This window comes from Echeneis naucrates, chromosome 15, assembly GCF_900963305.1.
Source record: "Echeneis naucrates chromosome 15, fEcheNa1.1, whole genome shotgun sequence".
Lineage (NCBI taxonomy): Eukaryota > Metazoa > Chordata > Actinopteri > Carangiformes > Echeneidae > Echeneis > Echeneis naucrates.
In genome coordinates, this window is record NC_042525.1 from 14,674,187 (window position 1) to 14,698,784 (window position 24,598).

Consider the following 24,598-nt stretch of genomic DNA (forward strand, 5'->3'; position numbering starts at 1 on the left):
AGAAAAAAAAAAAAAAGACCGGGTCTGGTCTCTATAGAGGGGTCTCTAGTCTCTGAAGGGGTCTGTTCTAGTCTTTGCAGGAGTCCGGTCTCTGGTCTGGTCTAGTCTCTACCCTCTGCAGGGGTGTGGTCTAGTCTCTGGAGAGGTCTTGTCTCTGGTCTGGTCCGGTCAAATCACCAATTAACCTAGACATGTTCAGGTAACCCTACTGAGAATCGAACCACACCCATTGCGCTCACGTCACCACATTCATTCATTTCCCAAGAGATACGTTCCTTTTTATTCCATTAAAAAAAAACCAAACAAACAAGATAACGTTCATGTAAAATGTTGACCAGTTCCGTGTTGTTCCACGCTTATATAATGAATTCCGTTTTTTCATGATGGCAGATTTTATAGGGCCCTATTTACTGAACACCCAGGAAGACCGAGCTTGACATGAGCTTCACAGTGTGCAAGGTTTGCAAAATGAGGAACCCATGTTTAACTGCTCTATTTTTTTTTTTTTTTTATGAAGACACTTTAAATTTTGTTACTTAAGCAATATGTGATTTTGCTTTTATTCAACAATTCCATCTGAGCATGGATAAATGTTTCAAACTTAATAAATGCAAATCATTTGTCATCCTGTCTTGCAAAGTAGACTGGAGTAGATCATGAGGATCCTTTGCACACCTACAGACTGAAGCAGAAATCATGATGAAGCAAATTGTTGGGAATTGAAAATCATTTTTGAATCAAATCGTAACCCTAAAAATCGGAATTGAACCGAAGATAATAAAAGATTGCCACCCCTGATGATTTCAATGACTAGCTTTTTTTTTTATTAAATAATGGAGGATTCTGTTTTTTCCATCACAATGTAATTGCTGGCATTAAAATTATAATGACTGTAAATTAGTTTGACCCTGAGCTTGGACGGTGAAGCAGAATGACTTCTAACAAAGAAATACCTCTTTCTGGAGTGACTCGGTGACTTGCTTACAACGTACTCTTTGGTCGGAGGCTGTGTTGTTATTAAAGCCGAATTAATCTTACTGAACTGGTATTATTTTTCTAACAAATTTTTGTCAGTTTGGAGAAAAATCATACTCATGTCAGCTAGAGCATCTAAAAGCATCTAAAATGTGTACTTCATGGCTTAAAACAAAGAAATCCATCTTTTGTAATGATCCGGTCAAAGACCAAACCATGAAACCTCCTGAGAGCTGCAGCTCTGTAGGAAGGAGCTGCTTCCTACGACGTTTTTCTTTTTTGGTGCATCTCTGTGAATGTTTAATGGGCGTGTAAAAGCACTGAAGATAGTTATTTCTTTGTTTTTAGCATAGGCATGTTGCACTTGTCCATACTTGTGATGAAGACCAGATTGCAGTTCAGTTCAGTTTACATTGTGAAATCTAAGTTAAACACAATTGAAGAACTAACACAATAAGTAAAACTGGAGGGAAAAAATGGATAGTCACATCACTTTCATGTCGATGCCCATCAGACCTGTACTCATTTGCAACCGGATACAATACTAAGAGTGGCAGTGTGATTTTTCTCCCACTTACTGAAGTAAAACAACTGAAATAGTAACCACCTGGCTGAGCCCTTCTGCTACAAATGTCACTTTCCTCTTTGCAGTTTGAGGCATTTCCTGATGTTGTTCCACGTGTTGTTAGCATGGCATTTAGAGCAACTGAGCGTGACCTTTGAACTTTAACATTGAGAGAAAAACTCATTTGAATCTTGCACACAGCTGTAATTAGCAGGCATGCCACCCTGGCTTCGTGCAAGAGTCGACATAAAATAGATTTTTAAAAATCAAACCTACAGGAGCGTGACGGTGAGTATATTGTGAATCGAACTTTCTTGCTTTCTTGCTTTGCTGACTCTGTTGTGTGTGCATAAAGGATAAACATGTAACAAAAGGATACACAATACCACTTGTTATGGTCCACATATATATATATATATATATATATATATATAAAATGAACAAATTTTTAGACACTTTTGACCTTGTTGTTGGTGACCAAGATGTGTTACACAGATATGTTTATAAGACATACAGTTGTTTGCCAGATGACAACATTATACAACCATATCACAATCTGCAATGACTGCACTGCAATGAACCACGTCTGCCTGGTTCTGTGGACATTATTGACATTCAAGAATGATCTTTGTTAAACTATTTTACTGTAATATCCTTAATTCACTGATTTACAGTTATCACAAGTGTAAATGCTTTAAAGTCTTCAGATAACTTGTTCTTTTGGACATCATAACCAGTCCAAAAGTCATAAATCATATCTAATTAAAATGACCTGTTGTGCAGTTTCCAAACATTATTGAAATTCCTGCTACTGGCCCTTTTAATGAGGATAAATAATAAAATATGATATTAATAAATACACCCAGCTGTTGATATGTATTGTTTCTCAGAGGTGAACTTTCATGTGGTGCACCATTAATGAAATCTACACAAGAGAGCCATGGAGACGGATCAAAAGAGGGGGACAAAAGTCACACTGAGTGTTGAGGAGTGTGTAGGCTTTGTTTGGCTCCGCAGATGGCACACACACACACACTTAAATGTCAGTGTGCAGAAATACCGTTGGCTCTTGTCAAGCACATCTGACTCCCTGAATAGTAAAGCATTGCCTGAAACCCACAAAACTTTTCTCAGTTTTGTTTTTCAGAAGTTGACTAAAAAAAGAAAAAAAAAAAAAAAAAAGCCATTGTTACACCTTGAAGTTGACTAAACATGGCATAAACTGCCAAGGTATATAGATTCCTGGAAAAGGTACTGCATTGTAAACATTTATCACCTGATTATTGATCAGATAGGCTTAGTTGGTGATGGATCTCCCATCACAAGCTTGCCTGTTCCTGCCAGTCACACTGCACCTTGTGAAGAAACAATCAATCAATTTGAAGTGGAGAGATCATGTGCTGTGCCTCTTATCAGATCTGTTTTTCAGCTGTGCAATTTTTAAAGTAGAAATCTGACTCATCTACCTGAAATGGACTTTCCCATTCTTCTCTATCCTACTCATCAACTGAGCAAAATCTCTTCCCTCGCACACTCATGTCTTGCAAAATAAGCATCTGAAACACAATTTTAGAAATGAAGTGAAACTGAAATCACAAAAGTCTTTATTTTTCAGTAGTCAAAAAAGCCAGACAGACAGAAATTGAAATTGATCTGGCTCGTGTGTTGGTTGATATTTGTTTATGAGCATGATGTTATCATTTTTGTTCCAATAACCGCACTAATTGTGTGGTGAAAAGCAAGCACGACAGGAAAAGCCAGTTGAATATTGTGCAATTGATATATATTTTCATGATAAATATGTGTATTTGTGGAGTAGTTCCACAAAGAACAGATATTTCCACATCAGTGGTCAATTGCACTATTTCTCTGCAACAGGCTGAACATGCTAGAGCCGGCCAGTATCAGCGTTTGACAGCTGATTAGTTTATCAGGAGCATCTAACTAAAAACTGTCCTACAAAAAAACCCTCATTCTATGAATAGAAAGGAACGGTCTGTCTGTAAATTACACTGAGAAATGGGTCATAAGTGGTTGGAAATGTGATCTTAATGAATTATAATGATTTTGTACTAAGCCATCTCTAAACAACTGAAACTTGACATGTATTACACTGTTAGTTTAACCTAGGTGTTCCTAATAAACGTGCAACTAAAATGTTTTTTAATATGCCTCAGTTAACAGGCTGACTTTGCTGTTTATGTTACAGGAAATGAATGTGCTTTGTTGTGTCTCAGGCCTCTGTCTGGTTGTTAGTTAACTCCACTGTTGGCTAATGACACAACGGTGATGTTACTGTTGCATGTAAATACAGTTTAAAGTCAAACTGGGTTGGATCTGCGCACAGACTTTTCCCCCAAAAAAATATGGAGCAGGACATAAATCTCAGAAAACAGATCTGTAGACTGTAGAGAACGAATAACATGAGGTTTAATTCAGTTGAATCTGCCATCATGATTTATTGTCCTGCTGCTTTAAATTGCTGAGGAAGTTGCCGGCTGGCAAAAACAAAAAGGAAAAGAGCTGAAACAGTGACTAAGATGGCACCAACAATCTGAGAAGGCTTTGACTTTAGATCATTTTTATTACTCTTACTGTTATGGGTAATCACTCAGTTGGACAAGACATGTTTTGGCCATTTCCTGTTAGGGCTGCACAGAAAAAATGTATACTCCACAATAAAGAAGCGATAGAAGCCATTGGAGCTCGCTGCTCGGCCAAACCTGCTGGGTGGTTCAATCAAAACTAGGCACTTCAAGCTGACAAAGGTATAAAGGCGTAGTTAAAGATGGAAATGCTTAGCAACACTGAATAAACACACATCTGGCTGTATTGGCTTCCAGATGTTCAATTTTTATACAATAACATGCCACAAGGTTTGTGTGAGGCACAGTGAAGAAGGTGAAATTGGACATACGCTCAGCGTGGATCGGCTCACAGAAAGCCTTTGTCTGAATGAAAATCCTCATTATATGCACTTTTCACGCTGATCAGGCTCTTACTGTGTAGCCCTTATGAAGTTCTTGAGAGCTGGTTTGCTTTTTCCCCAGACAGCCTTTATAAGAAGACAGTTCTGGACCATGTCTTACTGTACAGTGTGTTAGCAGGGCTCACTGACTGCTGCCAAGGAAAAGGAGTCATGGCTTAACTGTCCTGCGGTCTATCACCATGTGCTCATAGGGAGCCATCTAACCTCAGGGGGCTTGATAAAATCCATTTAACTGTTTAATTATTTTGTATCTTCCACAGCCTCTGTTTACACAAGAGAGTGTAAAGTGTTTTTTTTTTTTTTTTGGGGGGGGGGGCGGCGATTTGAATCAAATGCTGGATTTGATTCACCAGTTCTAACTATGAAGGAGCCAGCGAAGTCCCTGAGTGTGGCAGCTGAGACTCCTCAGTGAGACTCCTGGTGACTTGCAGATGTCAGAGCATTTAGTGGAGCTTGGAGTTGCCAGATTGTTGAGGTGTAGTCAGGTTTTTCACATGGGAAAACAACCCAGCACACAAAATGATGCTGTGAGTATTGTTCCACTGGGGGAAATATGATACATCCGCAAACTGCATATTTTTTTTCCTGCTAAAAGGGAACAGCAGCATTGGTTCAAAAAAAAAAAAAAAAAAAATGTTCCCAAGTTTCTCAGGATGTGAAATGATGTTTTAGAAGTTGCCATGGTAAAGCTGCTCAGGTGCTGCCTTAGCTTTGTTGTTGTTTTGCACATAGAGTATATTATCAAACTCGCCAGGAAACCGAGTAAGTGGCACATTTTTGGCCCTGTGACTTCTGTTGTTTCCTGTTGTTAAGTGTTTCTTTTCCTCGACTTTGCCAGAAACGATGTTCCCTAGTAGCTTGAAGACAACGCAAACAAGCATTTTTTGCTTGAATGCCTGACAAGCTCTCGGCTAATGTCCAAGTCTACTTTTAGTTGTGTGGTCTCACTTTAAGGCCTGTCGCTGTGGGGCGTTACGCAGCAATGTTGCCATGTCGGTCACCACATGTGTGACAGGACACACAGTGACGGTCCACTGTCGAGTTTTTCAAATCCTTATTCTTTGTGAAGGTCTCACATGTGCAAACTCTTTAGTGCTGTCTCTGTAACGGGCTGATGAATCACTTTGTTGTTAGTTTTTTGTTCCCACATGGAATTTTACCACATAGGAAAATACAGTAAATTCAAGATTATTTTTGTGGTTGAGATCTAGGCTATAGCTAAGTTTACATAATTGCCACCGCCTCATGACCACAGTAAAAAGCTAATTTTTGCCTTTTCTATTTCTCTAATTACTGCTATTACTGTGAAAAACAGCAGATCATATTAAATTCAGCAGATTCATATCAGAGTAACTTAACTCAAAGTGTGGACCATGGTACCTTAAAGACGCTCTAAATTTGTACATTAAAATCGAATCAAACTGTTCACTTACATTTCTTGTCCTTAAACTGTGTTGTGAGAGCATATCAACAACTTCCGGTGCAAGGCACCTTCTAAAATAAAGTGAGATTAAGTAAGATGTTTATCTTATTGTTTTCTGATTCTTTTCCTCATCTATTGAAAACAGGTTTAAATATATATATTTTTTTACACCAGTGGAAAAAGCTTTTCATGAAAGAAATGTAAACAGGAATGACTCAAAGCAGAACAGTTTTTTTTTTTTTCTTTTTCTTTTTCTTTTTTTTGAAGACAGTGAGTCTGTGCACCTGCGTGTGTTTATGTGTATGCGTGAGACCTCTCCCACTTGTGGTTGTCTTGTCTTCCAGACTGTAGGAGGCGTACAGTCTTTCACATCAGGACGGCTAGATGTCTGCATGCCACCAACATGCACCCATGCTGTTTTGTGATGTAGAAAGTGATAAACAACAGCAGATTGTGAGGGGGGGGGGGGGAGAAAGTGCCAAGGCTTAAGGACACATTGTAGCCAGACATTCGATTTACCTCCAGCAGATAAAATCATCTTTTTGCACCAGCATGTTCAGAGAGTTTCTGCAGCTCTTATTTTTTTATTGATATCTTTGCCGAGTGTTGTCTCCTCTGTGTTGTGATCTGTTCCTCTGTCAACCTCACAAACCCACACTAAAGGTCACTGATGAATTCTTGTAACAGTCCTGTATCTGGTTGAAGCTTGAAGTGTCTCCACTCCCACTGTGCGCTGCACTGGTTAAAACACAGAGGATACTCAAAGGTAACGTGAATGCTGCAGCATGGAAATCAGATTCTTGTGAAGGCTTTTTTTCGCGCTGCATTTCTTTGAAGAGACAAAATTATGCCTGAAACAGCTCCCAACATTTGGACATGACGTTAAATTCCCATAGTACTAAATGGTCTTTTTTTTTTTGGTCATCACATGGAAATGTCAAACAAGCATTTGACATTTGTGTTCAGAATGATCTTTTATAAAGCACATTTATTTACTGCACCACAGTTGCAGGGAGGTAGATGGGTAGATTGTGGGTGTATAAAATGTTTGCATCTTGACTCTGGATCTCTTAAAAAGCACACCAGGGAACGCTGTAGTTTCTGTTCAATTTTAATGAACACATTTTGTCTCCCTACAAATCACATTGTTTTGTTGGCTCAAGTCGAGAAATAAATATCAGCGAGTGATATTGACTTCGATATTTTTAATGATGTCTCATAACACCGGCTACTCTAACCTGTCGCATAAGCAAATCCTTGTGTTACCTCAGCACATTTGAGCAGACAAGCCTCATTGTTTCTAGATCCTTCACACTTTGCATATAGGAAGAGAGTGGGAGTCGCTGGGGCTCTATTAAGCTTCACTGCATTACTAAGCTTCACTGCACTTGGAAACAGCAGGTGGTTCTGTTTTCTGTTGGATTGCCTGATTTCATGATGTGTCAAAGCAACCACTGACTTTAGCATATAAACCCCAGTAATGTCTGTCCCAGGTACACTATGATGCTATGATTGTATCTGAGCACTTTATAGTATCAAACATCTTTTTTTTTTTCTTTTTTTTTTTTGTCATACTGGACAGTCAAACCCCCATAATATTCTACTTGCTGCAATGATAAGAAAAGGAAAACTAGCCAATTCCCACACCATCAAAATAACTTAAATGAATACCATCTGTTTGTAAATCTGATCCGGGTGCTTTGATCAGGGTACCTACTTATGTCCGAGTGATTGGTTGTTCATCAAAAGACACAGTAGCATTGCACTTAGAAAGTGATAATGACTGCTGTACCCAAGATTAATGTTGTTACCATTAATAGTTGCTGTTACAGTTATTCATAAAACTGCATGGCATTAATGCCCACTTCACATCTTTATGTTTTTATCTGTACGTGTGTGTACCAATACACACATACATGTGCATGCATACACACATGCATCTATATGTATAGTATACTGTATATCTTCTCATCTGCTACATCCTTCCATCAGCTGGTTCTCTTATAAAAGCCAAACAGGATGCAGAGTTGATGACATGGTGGACACGCACATTTGAATGGCCTATCTCTGTTTGTTTTCTCCCACACTGTAGTTGTCAGTCACTTTCTGCTGAGATCTTCCATCCTCAGTCCTTTCTGACAGCGACCCATTAAGGACAGAATGAGCCAAGGGAAGAAAAGATGAATCCACCTCTGAATTGCATTTTTCTTGAAATTAAATGAAAACACTGGCAACATTTCCATTATTTCCCTGCCTGTCCAGGAAGTTGGCTGGGTGGCTATGGAGCTGTGTGTAACCGGTGCTGTTAAGAGACACACAATAACTTATAGCTGCTTAAAGAAAGAAACATAGGCTATTCTTCACTTTGCCACCGGTTATGTGATGTACAGCTTCTCAAATTACTGTCACATGATCGAGGGCCACACACACCTACCTGCGTATGATGCCACTTCACTTCTGCTTCTCTGTGCAGCTAATAAAATGGGATCACATGTGGCTGCTGAGTTAGCGGGCCCTGAGTAGGACAGTAAAAGCTGACGTTGTCTGCTTCATTACTACCTTTATTCAAACAAACTAATTGATATTATTCTTATTATTATTGATATTATTCATGATGACGACGGCGCTGATACTGCGTGTCACAGTCAGATTACAGTGCAAGACTTTTTGCGTTTTCAATTCGCCCTTATTCCACAAAGGTAGAGTTGGGCTTGGTGTGCATTTCAGCCGTGTATGTTTTCACTGTAGTGCTGTTGTAAAGCTGTCTCACTCAGGCTCACTCCTCTAACAGATGATGTCCAGTCGCTCTTGCCTGTGTAGATCCACAGTGGCTATGGCCAAACAGAGCCTGCAAGTGGTCTTAGAACTTCAGACCTCAGAGTATTTGTTTACTTAACACCTTCAAAATGAAGACCTGACACGGTACTGTACCACAGGGGTTTCTCCCATATAACAAAATGTACCCTGCTATAGAGATTTCAGGAAGAAACTATGAGCTACTGCTGTGGAGGTTTTGTTTTCAGATCTTTTTTATGCTCACCATTCACACTCTACGTTGGTGGATAAATTGCATTAGGTAGCAGACAAACGTCACTGTCAAAAACACATAGAACACACGACGTGGCGTTGCTCAACGGCAGGTTAGCCTGGAGATTTTAAGGTGGGGGAGAGTGTTACTCTTTCACTTTCTCCACGTAGTTTTTTCGAGCTCGTCTTCTTTGACCCCAGCTGCAGGGAGGCAGGTTGTGTTATTAGTCACAGTGAGTAAAGCTGGTCTCGGTGAGTGAAGTGGATCACATCAGACTATGCACATTTACTGGATGAACTGATTTGTAAGATCAAGTATCATATTCCACCATGCAGATTAAATACTGTGTATGTTCACAGAGGAGCGGTTATGTTGAGACAAATTCGGTTAATGTGGAGGTGTGTGCGTGCTCGCTTGAAGCTAGTTGACCCGTCACCACTTCAGCGCTTTCAATAGATGGCAGTGTCGCTTTCACATCTCACTTTAAAATGGAGACACCTCTTTTTAGGCCACAGCTCTCCTACGGACTTTTGTTCTGTCTCTTACAGCCTCCCACATCTCTGAGCTGTTATTTGCAGCAACTCTACATGCACCACAAATTAACCAACATCTGTCTCTCTTAGTTTTTCGTGCTCTGTTTTTGTTGTTGTTATTGTTGTTGTTGTTGGGGTGGGGTGGTCTTCTTTTATCATTTTTACGCTCTTCTCTTGTTGTTTCTGCTTCAAAACATTTAGAGGCACACAAAAGGTAGAAAAGACGATTTTCTTTTCCACTACATCTACGTGCAGTGAAACTGAATCAAAAAGAGAACTGCTTTGATCGGTGAGGCTTTAAAGGTGACATGATTCAGCCCGAACCCACGTTTTAGAAACTATTGCTTCATAGTGAAATTCAAATTATGACTAGTGAATATAACACAAAATGTATGACAAACCTTTTTCATATACACCAAACGCCTTCTATTATTTTTTAGTATGCCATTACACATTCTATAATTCAACTGCACCCTCCTGTTTTACTTCCTTTTGCATTTTCTTCTTTTTCATTTTCTAATTGTGTTTTTATCTTAAATTCTCATTTTAAAAATTTTAGAAAATTAAATTTGACCTCATACTCTCAAACTGTATCTAAATAAGATAAAGGTTTATTTCTTTCTTTTTTTTTTTCAGATCAATTTTTGTTTCTTCACCATATAAATTAGTGGTGTCAAACTGTCAAAATGCTTATTTGTGGAAAATCATCATATTTTTTTTCTTAATTCCTTTCTGCTGTTTTTTCTGTGTTCTTTCTTTTCCTCTACTGTTTATTTTCTACCTTCTTTCAACTCGAAAATATCAGCGGCAGAGAAAGAGGAAAGGCAGATTTTCAGCTCTCCTACCCACTATTGTTTCATCCTCTCAGCTTCCTTTTCACTTTTTGAAACACACACCGCGCCTGATTGCATCAAAGCCCAGTCTCGGCATTCTCTCCTTTGCTCTCTGACTAATTTTGATAGTAAAAGGCAGCGAGTAAAGCTGATCTCTTGTCATTTTATATTTTTAGGCGTCATAGTCACGGTGAATTATGTCATGTCTTTCAGGTGTGCTTTGTAAAATAGGTCGGTGGGGACGAGCGTCTCCAGTGATGGCTATTTACATCCCACTGAGACAAACCAAGTCTGTGCTGCGTGGGGAAAAATTGTCTTGCTCATTACTGATTTGACTTTGTTTTTACTGTTTTTGTCGGATGCTAGAAAATTGTAGCCGTCTCAGGCTAAATGTTTTGTTAGAGGCCCCTTAGTGTTCTCCAGAGTGTCTACGTGTGACACACAGACTTAGACTGTCGATGTCGGTGCAGCAGATGATGCTAAGTAATTATTTAAACCTGTCCTTGTGTGTCAAGTGTGGTTTGTTTGCTTCAGCTTTGTGTTTTTTAATAAATAAAACTGATAGTAATAGTGAAACTCTGAATCAGAATGAGAATGACTTTGATCGATGATCCTTTAAGGGCAACATATGAACTCCTAAGCAGTGGGTGGACTCATGTAGACAAATGGTTCTTTTCTTTTCTGGATACAATCTACATTTAATAATTTAATCCCTCAGTGTGATTTTTTTGTTTTTTGTTTTTTGTTTTTTTGGTCTACTATTTAATAACAAAGGCTTACAGTGCTGAAACATTTAATATTTTATATTATAAGAGAAGAATAATAAGAAGAATATTTATGGTCCTAATTATAGTTTCTTATGTTTGTTTTAAATTCATCTGATTTGACAAAATTAAACAATCTAAATTTTACACCGTGTTGTGGGAGTATGTAGTGAAACTCTAACGTGACATTTATTTGTGCCAAATTTGTTTTTCAGTTGGTGGCAGATTCAAAATGTGCTGCTCAATCTTACAACCACTAACCTAAAGAAATGTTAACTCTGAGCTGTGACTGTATTTTTGTTAATTGGTGTCAGGCTTGTTTTTTTCTTATAAATAAATCCATAAGTCATTCTGAAACTATGATGCTTTGGAGTGATAATATTACCAGAGCACCAGGGGAAATTTGCCTTGTGAAATGTTCGGTTCTTGACAACCCACTCAGTTTCGACTGGAAAAAAAAAAATCTTTTAACCTTTTCAGCAACAACAAATGCATGTTAAAAAAAAAAGAAGAAAAGAAAAAAGAGAGCTGTAAGGAGTGTGGCTGAATATTGTTAGGGTGCTGTGCTTCTACACTATGTCAACCTTGCTCAAAGTAAACATTTTGCTGCTTTGTACAGTGTTTTGTATGGTTTTGTATTGCTCATCCTAACACAGCTCTTGCCACTTTTTTTTTTTTTAATTTGAAGGGTTGCATGTTTTTAATTATTCTACATTTCCTGCTACATGTGTCTGTCAGATCATTTCTCTCTATTTTTTTCTGACTGAGATGAGCAGTTTCTAAATGAGACTGTGATATATTACAGCACGTTCTGCAAGTACAATTTTCACAATATTTATTTTTGCTGTATGACTGTAGTTACAATTTATGAGTCTGACTGTTTCTGGTTTTCAAGTATTAATTTGGCCGTAGCCACGATGTATACCTGCTTCTGCCGATGCCCTTAATGCAGTTAAATCTTTATTTATCTTTATTTCATCATTATTTTACCCAAAATACAGCTCAGGAAATTTTATAAATTGAGGATTAAGAAGCCTCACAAATATTCTTACATGTTTTTCTTTTTTTCTTGTTTCTCCTTACATCAGATAATACATCAATGCATTAGTCCATCCCATTTCAGTTGACTGTTAGCCTAACGACTCTTTGTAGTTGTCTGAAACTGCAGTGGTTGGTTTGATATTAAATGTCAAACACTATATAATCATTCCCCCGATGTATCATAAGATAATTAGTAAATATAAAAGTGTTTACGGTTTCAGTTAGGCAGTGCTGTGTTCTCAGAGACTGTGGGTGGCATCCCTTTGTTGCCATCAGTGTCTGTTTGACTAATCACCTTTCTACCTTGTCCTCTGTGTGTGTGTGTGTGTGTGTATTCATTCAGCTAACCTTTATATACTGGTCTCTGTGTATGAATGAACAGTAAAAGAGCGCTGACCTGTGTCTGCTTGTGTAGTATACATTTGTTCGTACCAGCGTAGAAAGTATGTACATCAGTGTGTTTTTACTTTTGTGGTTGCCCATTCCTGGTTTCTTAAAGGGGTTCTGTTTCAGTTGTGTATTTGTATGTGTGTGTATGTGTGTGTGTGTGTGTGTGTGTTTTTGTACATGTTTATGAGTGTGTACTGTTCTGTGTGTACCTGCAGTACGTACGTGATTTTCAAATATATCCAGCAAGATTTATGCATATGTCAATTGGGCAACATGTAGCTGTGTGTACGGGCTGCGTGTGTAATTATTATCAGTATAATCTGGATTGTAAACATATGCCTACTTGTATTTATTTTTTTAAATGTGCATATTAATTCATGAATGTTTGTGTTTTTCTGTGTGTGTGTGTGTGTGTGTGTGTGTATCAGTGTGTGCAGCAGTATTACTTTACATTTCTCTGTTCTGTTTGTATATAGCTCAACATGAGCATTTGTGAGTTTTGTTTTTTTTTTGTCAATGTGTGTTTTTATTTTTATATGTGCTTATATGTGTCTGTCTTTGCATGTTGCACAGCTGCACATGTGCTCACAAGATGAGTGTCTGTGGGTTTGGGTGAATGCGTACCTTTATTTTTTTTTGCCCATACATTATTTGATTCAGATTGATCCAAAGAGGGTGTGCAGAGTCTGTGGATGTTTTGATGAATATGAAAATGAAGTGAATGGCAGTGTTACGGGTTTCACAATCACCTGATCTCAGCCTCTATGAGATAATGGAATATTTTTAAAAGCCCGGTCCACCATCGCTGTCAGCGCGCTAAATGAGGAGCCACACTCCTCATCTTTCAGACTATGGTCAGTGATCAGTGATCAGTTTGCAGAGAACTGGACTAAAGCTGAGGCCTGTGATGGACTGAGAATAATTTCTATTTCTCTATTTGCACTTGTGTGTATTTTTGTGTGCAGGTGTCTGTACATATATTGGTACTATATGATATCTGTGAATGTAAGTGTTTGTGTGTGTGTGTGTGTGTGTGTGTGTGTGTGTGTGTGTGTGTGTGTGTGTGTGTGTGCGCGCGCACGCGCGCGCGTGTGTATACAGCATGGGTATGTAATTATTTGCACACTCGTGTGAAAAAAACTTGTTCCCTCTTCTTGATGTTCATCATCTGTCCCAGCTGACATTTACACATTCAAATCAGAGGCTGAGTATCGTTTTTGAAGGCACATGACAAGGTTTCATGCTTTGTTTAAGATAACCAGCGACATGACTGCAGCACATAGACACTCTGCGTCAAATTTTAAGTCTCACTCAACACAGATGTGATTGTCTGTTGACGTCAAGTAAAATCCTCACATCTCCCAGAAGTAAACTTTTCAGGAACTAAAAGACACCGCCTTATTTTTAGCTTCCCCACAAAGCTGTTGAGCTGTTGAGTTTTTATGATCAATGTTTCAGGTAGCCAGTTTCAATTAAGTTACTTTATATTAGTGTTTATTTTTTTCGACTGTTCGTGTGTTTTATATTGATGATGTCTTCCTATTTTTATGCATTCAGGTTTGTTATTGTTGTGTAACAGCAAGGCCTCATGGTCATTATTTTTGTCTCATTTGATAAATTGCACAGTTTGTTACTTTTAGTACATCTGCTTTTCAAATAAGGCTTTATTTTTACAGTGCCATAAGAGAATGGAGGAGGACTTTTCAATATCCATACTTTTGTGTACTTCACATTTGTTTGTCAGAGGAAATTGTTAAGTCAAGCTGACTTTAACTCTGTTTCCATTTTCACAGACTAGCTGCTGAGCTCATTTGCTTTGATTCACTTTTTAACTTGTGGGTTGTGTCCAATGTAGGCCGGACCAGAGACTTTTTTTTTTTGTCTCACCACTGTAGATCCTGCAGAGGAGTGACTGAGGAACAAATATTTTTGAGCACATAGATGTGAAAGCAAGATGAGCTAAAAGATGAGAAAGATGAAAATCAAGAAGTGCTCTCTAAACAGTGAGCCGACTTCTGCATATTCATATGTATCCTATGTGTGTGCGCGTGCATGTGTGTGTATATGTATGTTTCCACACAAACACATGCAAATATTGCATTATATATGTGTGATGCTTTATATACACACAGAAACACACATTCATTTAGCTCTTGTGCAGAAAGCCCTTCATTTTTCAGAAGTCTTTTTTTTTTTTTTTTATTTATGCCGAGGCAGAAAGCCGTCTGTGTACTGCCACTTTTGGCTGCTTGAATTTCAGTTCGTGGGACCCATACACAAATGAATAATGCTGAGAGAGTTTTAGCTGACCCCTCCCCAAGTTCACCTTTGAAGGTGTCTCCATGCGTGAGTTCAGCCTCTGGGAGATTCAAACAACACAAATATTTATCCTTTTTTTTTTTTTTGTCTGGATTGTAGCTACTGTTTATGATTTGAGGTCATTAACTATCTGAATAGCAGAATAAGAGTATTTCAGTGTTCCACTTCACATTTATAAAATGGCTGCTGGACGTTATTTACAACACTGCATTGTTCTACCAGTCAGAGTTTTTGTATGGCCCCATGATTACCCATCATGATTTTAACTGTGGAGTGTCTTAATATTTTTTGAGAGTGGGTGTGAATGTGTGTAAGTAAACAGGTTATAGCATTGCTATATCCTGCCTGACATATCCGTTTTTGGTAAAAAAAAAAAAAAAAAAAACCACATGATTGTACACATATATCATTAGTGATTTTTTTTTTTTTTTATTGAGCATAGACTTAATCAGAAACCAAATATTAATTTCTAGGATATAAATGAGTTTACATTTCTCTTGCGCAATGTCATTTTCAGGCTCTTTGGTATAAATAACTGGTTTGCGGATCCAATATGTTAGCTTAAATGAACTTTTTGTCGATTTTGGAAAATCCTGTTTCTGTAAATGTTGATCTTCCAGGCTCATTTTCATTGGGGATGTGTTTCATTTATTCGAAAAATGTATTCAAATCAAATTAGGGCTGTCCACATGATTTGGACATTTCAATGTCTTACCTAATTTACATATATTCAAAATCTAAATGGCTGTAGGTGAACAGATTTTCGCTATCCTTTATCAACTTCTAGATAGTATGATTTATTAACATGCTAATTCCTCCAGTATTTACAGAGGGCTTCACAACAACTCAGAGGGTGTGTGGATATGAGGGTGGTTGATTCTGAACTTCAAGTCAGTGAGCAGTGTTAACTGGAGATTTATACCTATGTGTCTCCTGTTAACAATGCCATACCTTGTTCCTATATGGGTAAATAGTAAATAAGACAGCATGAAGCTGATACTGAACTAACCATGCTGCTACTAACTACCGCATCACCTCTCTCCCCTTCAACTTTCACGAAGTTATTAAGAGTTGTTATCACTTCGGTGAAATGACTAATGGCAGTTGTATTTTGTAGCTTACTGAACTCACAGGAGCTGCATATAGCAAGAAACATATATTTAAGAACTCACATTGGAACGATTAGGATTCTGGTTACGGGTGTCAAACATCAGCAGACGGTGTTGCCCAGCAACAGTATACATACTGACCTTCAAGGACTGCTGTGTGTCATTAAAATCTCCCAGCAGGTCTTGCCAAAGAAGCCCGGGTGACCTGAGTACCTCCCCAAAGCATTTTCTCACCCAGATTCAGCTAGCCTGCTGCTTCTGTGGTTTACTTTTTTGGAGGTCATTACAAATTGTTGTACTCCTGCGTCTTGAGGCCAATCACAAACACTACTGTCCCACAGTGTGGGAAATGCTTTTCGGGGTTTACTGAATCTTATGACAGCACTACACCAAAGTACATTTTGAGTTCCACTTTTATTTTTATGTCAGAAATCGTGATACAGCTGTGCAAAGTTTGACTTAGCATCAGTCATTTCAGCCATGGCTCAAAAACAGACACAGTTATAGTCCGAGGAAAACGCCCTCTAGTGACTGTTGTACTTATGACCTGAGTGCAGGAGGAAGACAGATGATGTAAAGTTTCATGCGTGGACATGCGCTTGTGGGAATGCGGTTGTTTCATATCCCAAAACAACCCACGAGACATACACACTCGCATGAACATCCATGTGTATTCATGGCAAAATATTGTGTTCCATCATTTTGAGGCCTTAGTGTTTTGTGTCAGACCCATTCCATTAAAATTTCTCACGTCTGTAGACGGGGAGGGGTTCCGGTGAAAAGGAAGACATCGGCAGTGTTAGATAAAAGTCTTTGCTCTGACTTGTACGCGGATTTGCTTCCCAGGATTATCAGCCACATCTTTGGCTTGGTCAGAGTGACTCAGTATGTGTTGCTGTTGTCTCTAGGCAGTTCTTTTATCAAAGGAATCAGTGCGCCTCTGTGTGCAATGCCCGCGGCCTATGTAGGAGCCTAAGCTGAACGTAAATGAGCGACAGGAGGCTGTCTACTGAGAAGTGACTCTGGATTTTCCCTGTGCTTCGCTGAGCACAGCAACTCACAGATATTAGGCGTCTCACTTCCTTTTTGAAGCCACTTGTTTACTTGTTAACCTGCTATTTTTACAGGAGGCCTTTGCTTGTTCACTGCTTCAGCTTGCTGTAGAAAAGGATGTGTCTTCTTGGGAACAACACGCACCTGTGTTACTTATCAGTGGAGACTTTGCTATGTTAATGATTTCTCTAACACCTATATTTTACCTTACTGCTGATGTATGACTGCCAGTTTTGAACCTGAACTTTCCCCCAAAATAAACTGTCTTTTGAATTTGCCTCCATAAACCCACCAGAAACTTTTGGCCACTCAAATTCACTTTCCTGATTCTCCTGATTCGAAATGCAGCAACACTAAACAAGGTGAAGAGACTCTGCCTTTGCAGTGTTGAATTTCTTCAACAAAAGGCTCATGTCCGTATGCATATGCACCCAATGGTTAGGTATATCTAAATACAGCATACTGATATTATTCGATCTGCAGTCAGAATAAAACATCACATAAATGAATTTGCTTATATGCTGCTTTATGTTGCCAGGCGACTAAACAGTCTAACGTTCTATGCTTTCATTATTGTGACGTGAAAACGCTCACATTGGAAATGATGGGAATTATATCAGTTTAATGGGGCTCTAAAGCCAATTTTGTAGACTGAGGTTGATATTTCAGTATTTGATTTGTGACTTTCCAACTGTTTCGGTGCATTTTTTGGTTAAGAACACACGACTGTCTGTGCTGCCGTCCAAATGAGTCAACTTTTCACACAAGTCAGTGTGTTTGCATTACAAAAACATTGTATGTATACCAGATAACAACCCAGGTATGAGAGTTTAAGGTTGGAAAGTTTAGTCGAGGTTACTCATTAGAATAGCTGTGATGTACAGTGTGTGCATCTGCCCCAAGGCAAAGTTGTTCTTTCTTTGACTGACTGTTCAGTACAGCATATGAAAGCAATGTGAAGGGGAAAAAAAAAGGAAAGGGAGAGAGATGACGCATTAGACAGTTAAGAAAAAGAAAACCTGAAATTCAAGAATTGTTTAATCCCTACAGTACGTGTTATCCAACTTCATAAAAGACAATCCGCGCAGAGAATGGACAAGAAAGGGACACGATATAGATGTATATTCTCTTAATGTCACATAGAAATGAAGTTAAACACAAACTAATTCAAATATCGAAAAGTTCACCATCTTTTTCACCTTCTCTCTCTGCCTGCCACACACCGACACAGACAGACTGATATGGTTAAACAGGCTTCATCATTAGTGAAAAGGCAGCCCACGCAGAGGCCTCTTTGCATCTGCCTGCTGTGTGGGAAGGCGTTTCAGACATTGCCTCACATGTCAACCAATGCATTCGCACATCACATCTGATGAGAACCAGTTTTCCCATGGTCTGCAAACAGAAGAAAAGTTCAGCTGAAGCTAGAATTTTACGGGACTAGATGGACAACGATGTGGATTCAGATGGATTTCTTGTATTTTCTTACAGAATTTCTTTCCAGTCTTATTTTGAATTACTTACTTAATGCTGTTGGGAACATAGTTCATTTTGGTGTGTATTTTTAATTTAAGTGTGAAACATGGTATAGTCATCCAACATCTTTCAGTGGTTAATGTGTGAGAGACAAACGATCACTTCAGTGAGGACATCATGGCGTCTCCGAAAAAACGGCTGGCTGCACTGTAAATAGACTCATCCGTTTTCTGTGAGAAAAATAATAATTTTTCAGCTGCCAACACACAGTAAGAGTAGATCACGGATAAATAACTGGTGCATATGCATATGAATAATACTTGCAACTATTTCCGAACGGAAATGGGTATTTCTGAATAAGAGCGTACTGAGCACATGTTTACCTCCACACAAACTTTGCACCATTCATAGAGAGAGGTTTATGAGTCAGCTGAAACAAGTGTGATATCATATTGCGCCAAAGAAAATGCTAACATCAAAGAGAGAATTTAGGAAATCTTTAATTTGACACAAGACACGATGGAGTCTCTACAGAGTCTCATTTGCGTTTGATAGGTTTTGAGAATGTGTGAACGTCCTTGTGTCTTTTAGCAGCTAAAATCATCTGGCAAGGAACAGTGTAGTCTGGTGTGTGTTGGACGAGTGGACGCTTCAGTGTTGTTACATCAGATGCAGGACAGGACACACCTGGATGATGTTAAAATGCAAAAGCAGATAGTTTGTTCATGTGCACAGAGGTTTAAAGCTTACACAGAGATCAAAGGTTCATGAACTTAGTGCAAAAACTGCACACACTGTGCTTCTGTGCATGCAGACACAGTGTTGGAACTTCATCGGTGCTTTCATTAATCAGACATTAATGACAGCAAGCTAAATCAGGAAATGGCTCTGAAGTACAGCGTGCAACATGCAGCCCCGTGACACTAGCAGCATAGACTGGAAGATAAGTGATCTTCTTGTTTTGATTTATGTGTTGTGTTCTGTGGAACCCTTGGAGATTCTTTGTGACATTTCATGAAATTGGGCTTTTTTTCTTTTCCTTTTGCAGGGCCAGATTGACCAGATTGAGAAACAGTTTCCACCACAGGACTATTAGCTTGGTTTCTGCCACATTCACCTATCCTGACAAGTGATGGGGAAACCACCCTGGGCCAGCTCATTTGGTAGGAGTCTACATACTGTTTGTGTAAACTGCTGTATACTTATGCCATATCTCTGTTTTGCTGATAATATAAAACATGATAATTTCATGCTGTTTTAGCAGTGTGAGAGGGAGTTTATGGGTATGAAGAGCAGCGCTGTGGCTAAAGAGATGCCAATATGATGTGTCAGTATGTGTTCTTTGCCTTTGAGCAAGACACCAAACGTTACACCAATCAAGGGAGACAAACATGTGACCCACTTCGTATCTGAGATCTGAACTGATAATCACCCAGACACAAATCTCCATTCTTCACAACAAATAAAGGACTTCATCTCATCACAGCACTTTATATGTAACATGAAAACTGAAATTCATGGAAAAAAAATTATACTTTCAAGCTTAACACATAAAACCAGGTTAGTTAAAATGAACCGTTCCTCACACGGTGGTGGATTTCACACAGTGAGAAATACTAAGTAAAGAAAACGGTGTTTTGTTTTGTTTTGTCTTGTTTTTTTTTTCGCTCCTGTGAAGGCGGCAGTTGCTGCCAGAGACACTGTCTGTTCAGGTTGTTTGTTCGCCAGCTCAATGATCTCGTACTAATTCAGTAGGACTGATGAGGGTTTAAAGGCCAAAGGTCATAGTCAACTGACAAACTACATTTTGGTGTCTTGACTGAATCTAAAGACAGCAACTTCTGAAATTTCTTCAGATTTGACACAAACATTCACTTTGTCTCAAAGAAAAAATTGATTAGATTTTTGCGGACAAACATTAAAGTTCAAGGTCACCATGACACATTATAATAGGAATGCCGGGACAAAGCATCATAATGTTCTCCACTCCTGGCCATTATTCAACGCTGTACCGCAGGAAGGAAGGATTGTAAATATATTTCCTGCAACTTGGTTGTAAAGCAATGTCATAAAACTGGTGGCAATTGTGACCGGTGCTTCCGGGCTTAAAATACAAGAATTACCTGCCCAGTTTTAGACTTTTCAGATTGCTAATTAACATCAGATGACAGCAGCTGCTTGCTCAATGTGATAGTTTCCCTCTCTCCTGCAGCAGTAAAACATCCTAGAAGATTCAACACAGGTCCAGGAAATATCTTGTGACCAAAGGGTAAACAAAACAATTAGTGGTTAATTTACTGTAGATGGAAATTATGCCAGCATTTTAAAATCACAACTCTTAGAAAACACCAATACATGTCAGCTGTTTTAGGTTTGTGGATTCCACACACTTCTTTTCAGATAATCAGTCAGGAAATAATGGACAGACGGGAAAGTCAACAAAATCATCAGGACATTAACTTCATTGCATCTGCCTGGAAACAAACAATCCAACACTCCTTCCTCTCCCCGGCGCTCTCCTCCCACGGCGGCTCATTACAGTTTCATTTAATTCTCTCATGCTGGCTGATTAACAACAAGTGCAACCACAGCAGCTCAGAATAATTAGCTAAAGTGCAAATCCATCCGTTCATGTCTCCATGATCAATAAATTCTATACTTGTGTCAGCCTTTGGAAATAGCTAAAAGATTGAAAAGCATTTAGAAAAACTACTGATAGATGTCGTGGGATCAAAAGTCCAAAGTTTCAAATTCATAGTATTTTTTTTTTTTTTTACCAGAGGAAACAATATTTTCAGTGCACTCTACCTTGATTGTCAGGCAGGTCACTGTGTGTGGTACAGTTTTTTGATCACTCATAAGCCACACCCTATTGTATAAATTGCTTCATTGTTTATTTTCCTCTTAATGGGACCATTATTTAAAAGATGAACATTGTGTTCATGAAACGTAGGTAAGCGACACTGCACAGGCGCTGCAGAGAGCAGCCCTGGATCACGGTCAGTGCTGTGATATTATTCTTCAGAATGAAAAGACTTTACAAGTGGTACGTGTGGATCTTTGTGTTCACTGAGTGGAAACTGAAAGTACAGCATGAGTGTTTCCAGTCAGCTTCCAACAATAAGGATTGGCCAAATTTAACACACACACAACATCCAGCAGCAGATGTGAATGTTCCACCTTTAAAATCTTGTGCAAAAGAGCCTCTATTCCTTGAATTGTTTTGACAGCTGTGTGTGTGTGCGTGTGTCTGTGTGTGTGCATGCAAGCAGATCACATTCTGCGGTAAATGTCCCACCTCTTGCTCTGGCCTCAGACCCGATCATTTTATCTCCAAATCCATCTCTCCAGTCAGCAAATGAGTTTCCTTCCCCATAAAATGTAAAAGAAAGAGCAGATTGAGTGAGAGTTTGATGGAAACTTCATAGAACACACTCAGCCTCTGAAGTAATTTTTTTTTTTTTTACATTTATCTTAGTTTTGGCCACATGTACGTGCCACCATTTAGAAGCAAATGGGCAGTATCAGGAGTTTAAGTGAAATTCTGTGCTGTCAGAGAAAGTGAAACATAACAAATTCAGTTATAATGGAAGAGAGAAAAGTGTGTGTAATAAATGTAATTACCAGGAATTCTGAAAAGTTACCCTCAATTTGGATATTGAAGTTTTTTCATATCCCAAGATTACAAAGAGCTTCAGTGGATAAAGTATAAATAGCCAGATGGAAGATGTAGCACATTTTCTCTGTATGATCTTAAACTGCAAAAGGATGCTACAGTATGAGCCTCTGTGAGTGAGTTGAACATTAAATGCTCATTTCCAAGTTCTGAAATAACAATCAGCAGAATGCACAACTAGCATTTGAAAGGCTTTGATATCTATGAGATCGCGTTTCTCATGAGAAATATCATAAATATTGGATTGAGGTGATTGAGATGGCCACAGAGAGCCAGAAAACAACCACAAAAAGACATAATGCAGCTGCAAACAAAGAACTGACCATGAACAATGTGATGATGGCTCATTCTGCACTTATGCAGGAAAGGCCACAACCATAACAGACCACTTTTTACTTGTCTGCTCCCAGAGGGCCTATTCCCCTCTATGGACATGAGAAAAGCGAGTAGTAACTCACTTTTGAAAAAAAATCCTAAAAACGATCTGAAATGCAGGAAAGACTATCTAAATGATTTTCATTTTCCATACGCTGTGGTGCAGACACGTACACGTGAATAATCTTTTTTTTTTGTTTGTTTGTTTGTTTCATCCACCGTAAAAACAAAAACAAACAAACAAAAAAGTTAAATACAGAGCTTTGTAACCACAAAGATGCAATTAGAAGTGATACAAAGTAAAAAACGAGCACAAAAAATGAATTAATCAATCAATTTATAAATTAAAAAAAGTATATCTTTTTAAGCTATGAAGTGAAACACTGCACCGTGTTGGATCTTGAAACAGATCTGACAAACAAGAGTAGTATTGATGTATTATAACTGACAAACAGACAGCGTTAAATGTGCTGTGTGGTTTCTCTGAGTTATTATGAGCAGCCATTTTTTTCTGTTTGAACACTTAGTCAGTTTTAGATGGTGATTTGTTTTCTGGGTCCCATTAAGCTCTAGTTTTTAGATCTCCGTGACTAAGAAAGCTCATATTTGGACTACAAACACTTAAAGCTATCCAGATGCTCATCCAATATACTTTGTGGGAGGTTTCACTTTCTTTCTTTCTTTTTGTTATTTGAATGATGGAAAAATTCATTCACAAATTGACTTTGCATTAATGGGTTAATTAAAGTTTTAATAAGTTAATAAGTTCAATAAGTTTCATTAGTTGCCTGCATATTTGAATTTAGCTGTTAAACAGCAGTTTTATATACCGCTGTTGTTATTTGTGTCTTCATGAAGGCTGTAATTATTCTTTTTTATGTTTCAACCATATTGTTGGTTGGGAGTGTTTAGTTCATGGGGCTGTCGTGTTACACTCAGATGTTTCGGATAGGCAACACAATTAAACAGCACTGCAAATGCCGCCATACACGTATGACCAGCGTATGGAATCAACGTGCATCTGAAAGGGTTTTGACAAAAATGAAAATGGCGGCAGTATTTATTGCATTAGTTTTATGTAGGTGTAACTAATCAAGCAGCAGAGGTGTGTATATCTTTTCCATAGCTCTTCCACAGTAACAGCAGCATTAAGGACACTTATCAGACTGCCTGAAAAGGAGGAATGACAGTATAGTGATTCATTCGCTGCTCTCACCTTTGATCGCCGGCCATTGCACGTAGCTGGTCTTAAGTACTGACTCTTAAAACAGCTTAACGGAGATGCAAGTTTTCACTTAATCAAAAGAGGCGACAAGACAAAACATCTTCTCATCCATCAAACAGGTTTCTCTCTCTTCAGCAGTAACAGAGAAATCCCTGTGATGTAAACCCTCTACTTTAACCAGCATGCAATTTATATTCACACCTACTGACAGGGTATGGAGAGCTTTGGAGTATTGGGTGTTTTAAATTCTTGCCATCGCTCGTTAAATAAGATACTGGTTGCTGAAGAAGCGGCTAATTTGGGATTTTGGTGAATTTGATGCAGCAAGATGAGCTGCACAATGTTTACTTATCCAGTAGTCATATTATAGAAAGTGTGTTTCTAAGCTATTCTAAATTACGTGTCTGACATAGCAACGATTTGGAATAAGAATACAAGTGTCAATGTCAATTAGGTCACTTACATGTTGTAACTATGTCGGAGTGATAATATTTTATGTTAGTGCCTCCAAACTGAATCAGTCCTGAAACTCAATAAAACACAATATCAACACATCATTGTCAAGTTGTCAGTGTTAATGTCTTAAATTTGATAGAAAGAAGTTGGTAATCTAGCTTTATATTACAGATATGCAGATATGCATTTCGTCACAGGGTAGATGTATATTTGGGGGAAAAAAAAAACAACAATAACAACTTTAATCATTTAACTTTATTCCATTCCATTTAAACCATAAACTATAGAGGAGTGGAGACCTCTAGTAGAACCTACTGTATAGGGAACTCTAAATTACAAAACTATTTTCCCCCACTGATTTCTGTTGT

General features: G+C 38.5%; 1 long non-coding RNA gene across 1 annotated transcript in view; it reads left to right on the top strand.

The window, feature by feature from the left end:
* Positions 1-24,598, top strand: part of LOC115055887 (uncharacterized) — a 59,070-nt gene that overhangs the window by 30,269 nt on the left and 4,203 nt on the right. Inside the window, exon 3 of the long non-coding RNA XR_003841723.1 lies at positions 19,547-19,661. This is a non-coding gene — a long non-coding RNA (uncharacterized LOC115055887). The remainder of the gene's footprint in view (positions 1-19,546; positions 19,662-24,598) is intronic.